We start from the raw sequence: 4,208 nt of genomic DNA, 5'->3' as shown, positions 1-4,208 counted from the left end.
ATGATCAAGTAGGTTTCATCCCAGGGATGCAAGGCTGGTTTAACATACGCAAGTCCATAAACATTATTCACTGTATTAACAGAAGCAAAAACAAAGACCATATGATGCTCTCAATAGATGCAGAAAAAGCATTTGATAAAATCCAGCATCCTTTTCTAATTAGAACACTGAAGAGTATAGGTATAGGTGGAACATTTCTTAAACCGATCAAAGCTATCTATGACAAACCCACAGCTAATATTTTACTGAATGGAGTAAAACTGAAAGCTTTTCCTCTCTGAACTGGAACCAGACAAGGTTGTCCTCTATCACCATTACTATTCAACATAGTGCTGGAACTTCTAGCCAATACAATTAGGCAAGACAAGGAAATAAAGAGCATCCAAATGGATGGAGGCCAAAGAGGAGGCCAAACTCCCCCTCTTTGCTGATGACATGATCTTACACTTAAAGAACCCCAAAGACTCAACCATGAGAATCCTGGAAGTCATCAAAAAATACAGTAATATCGCAGGATATAAAATCAATGTCCACAAGTCAGTAGCCTTTGTATATGCCAATAATAGCCAATATGAGAGGCTAATTAAGGACACACCTCCCTTCACCATAGCTTCAAAGAAAATGAAATACCTAGAAATATACCCAACAAAACAGGTAAGGACCTCTATAAAGAAAATTATGAAACCCTAAGAAAGGAAATAGCAGAGGATATTAACAAATGGAAGAACATACCATGCTCATGGCTGGGAAGAATAAACATTGTTAAAATGTCTATACTTCCCAAAGCAGTCTACTGATTCAACAGCATTGCTATTAAAATACCAACATTGTACTGGCAAGACCTGGAAGAAATGATTCTTTGTTTTGTATGGAACAAGAAAAAACCCCATATAGCTAAGGCAGTTCTTACTAGGAAAAACAAAGCTGGGGGCTTCGGCATACGAGATTTTAGGCTGCAGTCCAAGGCCATAGTGGTCAAGACAGCATGGTACTGGCACAAAAATAGAGACATAGACATTTGGAATCAAATAGAAAACCAGAAAATGAAACTAACGTCTTACAGCCACCTAATCTTTAATAAACCAAACAAGAACATACCTTGCGAAAAAGACTCCCTATTCAATAAATGGTACTGGGAGAACTGGGTATCCACATGTAAAAGACTGAAACTGGACCCACACCTTTCTCCACTCACAAAAATTGATTCCAGATGCATGAAATGATAAAAATCCTCAAAGAAAGCACAGGAAAAACACTGGAAAATATCGGCCTAGGGAAAGACTTCATGAAGAAGACAGCTGTGGCAATTGCAACAACAAAAAAAAATAAACAAATGGGACTTAATTAAACTGAAAAGCTTCTGTACAGCTAAGGAGACAACAACCAAAGCAAATAGACAACCTACACAATGGGAAAGGATATTTGCATATTTTGAATCAGACAAAGGCTTGATGACTAGGATCTATAGAGAACTCAAATTAACCCACATGAAAAAAGCCAACAATCTCATCTATCAATGGGCAAGAGACATGAATAGAACCTTCTCTAAAGAAGACAGATGAATGGCTAACAAACACATGAAAAAATGTTCATAATCCCTAATTATTAGAGAAATGCAAAATCAAAACCACCCTGAGATACCATCTAACCCCAGTGAGAATGGCCCACATCACAAAATCTCAAAACTGCAGATGCTGGCATGGATGTGGAGAGAAGGGAACACTTTGACACTGCTGGTGGGACTGCAAAATAATACAGCCTTCTTGGAAGGAAATACAGAGAAACTTCAAAGAACTCAAGCTAGCCCTCCCATTTGATCCTGCAATCCCATCACTGGGCATCTACCCAGAAGGAAAAAAATCCTGTTATCATAAGGACACTTGCACTAGCTGTTTATTGCAACTCAGTTTACAATCACCAAAATGTGGAAACAGCCTAAATGCCCACCAACCCAGGAATGGATTAAAAATGAATGTAGTATTCTCATGGAATACTATTCAGCCATTTAAAAAATGGAGACTTTACAGCCTTTGTATTAACCTGGATGGAAGTGGAACACATTATTCTTAGTAAAGCATCACAAGAACGGAGAAGCATGAATCCTATGTACTCAATTCTGATATGAGAACAATTAATGACAATTAATGACACCTTGTGGGTGGGGGAAGGGGAGAGCAGAGAGAGAAAGAAGGAGGGAAGGGTGGGGGAAAGGAAGAGCAGAGAGGGAAGGAGGAAGGGGGTGGGGTCTTGGTGTCTGACACACCTTTTGGGGGCAAGACACAATTGTAAAAGGGACTTTACCTAACAAATGCAATCAGTGTAACCTGGTTTCTTGTACCCTCAATGAATCCCCAACAATAAAAAAAAAAAGGAAAGAAAACTTGACAAGAACTTTTACACTGGATTCAATCAAGCCCTACACAATTTACGTGAATGAAGGGACTAGAACATAAAGAACCAAATTCAGATGTGGGCCCTTCTACAAGAGAAGTGTCCTGACTCTTTAAAAAACCTATTTTTTATTTGTTTGTTTTTTGAGACAGAGTCTATGTTACCCTGGGTAAAGTGTCCTGGCATCACAGCTCACAGGAACCTTAACTCTTAGGGTTAAGTGATTCTCTAGCTTCAGCCTCCCAGGTAGCTGGGATTACAGGCACCCACCACAATGCCCAGCTATTTTTTGTTGTCATTGTTGTTTGGCAGGGCTACGCCTGGTTGACCCAGCCAGCCCCTGTGCATGTGGCCGGTGCCCCAGCCTCTGAGCTGTGTGGGTCCCGAGCCCTTTCTTTTTGTTTTTAATGTAGAGAGACAGCCCTAGAGACCTACAGCCTACAGTCAAAATGCAATGCATAAAACTGACTGAATCCTGGTTTGGAGAGGACATAGACAGGAAGCTGTCAAAAACTTCTTGAAATAAATTGGGAAATTTTGAATATAAATTATATATTTGATGGTATGAATTACTGTTTATTTTCCTTAGCTGTGATGATGATTTTGTGTTTATACAGGTAATTCGTGCTCTCTAGAACTAAAAATATCATACCTGAAATTTAGCGTATCAATGAGTGGTGGGGGAAGGGATTGCCAGTCTCTGTCTTTGGCCTACAAAACCAGTATTTGGTTAAACCTAATACAAACACAGGGAGTTAAAGTAAATGTGGCAAAACATTAGCAATTACTAAATCTAGGCGGTGGCTACACAGCTATTTATTCAACTTTGCCATATGTTGTAAATTTTTTATAACAAAATAGGGGAAGAGAATTCTTCTCAGAAATGTTTTCTTTAGAAGACACCTATAAAATTTACCATAAATTTTAAAGTAACTTCCTAAAGAAATTGTTTTTCCTCATTTGCTTACTCATCATCCATTCCAAGGCTAGTAAAATCTGGCTTCATTATTCCAAGTATTCTAATGCTGGAATAATATAAATTTTACAAATAACACCAATTATCACACGGTTTATAGGTGTAAACATCTGGTTTTATACCCAAGTAACAAACTTAACAGTAGTAAAACAAATTGTTTATTACCGCATATAACGTTATATTAAATTTACACAATGGTATATAAAAACACATACTGTTTATATTATACAGTAATTTAACATCAACAAGAATATCAAAATGAGTACTATTCATGCACAAAACATGCGTATGCTGGTATTAAGAAAGCAATTTTACACAACACTGTTTACAAAAAAAGAAATTTTTTTTAAAAAATAAAGCCCTTCCAGACAGAATCAGTGGTCCAATCTGGACTGGATTGCACTAATATGTTCAGGCCAATGTGTTGGTGGCACAGTGCTCAGTTAGGAATTCTGGGCTTGGAGTCGTGCCCAAGAGTTATTTCATTAAGAGTACACTTCTTGCGCCCAAGGACCAAACTGTAGCCTAAAGGCAAATCCTGCAAAGAATGAATGGTTTGATTGGCTACAAGTGAGGTGGGCGTGAGGAAGGCATCAAAAGATGCCATAAATAACCCTAGAAGGGGTTGCTGTGAGCAGGGCCTAGGCACCAAGTGTGGCAAAAATTTTCATGAATTCTCCTAAGGTTTCACCAGCCTCCATATCCGGATTGCCATCTCTGGATTTAGGGTCTGGTCTCCAAGTCATGAGTCCAGTAACAGATCAGTTCTGAGCAAAAAAATAGAACAGGAGTACATCTGAGAAATACAAACTACATAAAAACCGGGGGGGGGGGGGGGGGG

The sequence above is a fragment of the Otolemur garnettii genome, unplaced genomic scaffold (assembly GCF_000181295.1).
Source record: "Otolemur garnettii isolate 467f Iridium unplaced genomic scaffold, OtoGar3 scaffold00081, whole genome shotgun sequence".
NCBI lineage: Eukaryota > Metazoa > Chordata > Mammalia > Primates > Galagidae > Otolemur > Otolemur garnettii.
Note: the sequence above shows the minus strand (reverse complement) of the source record.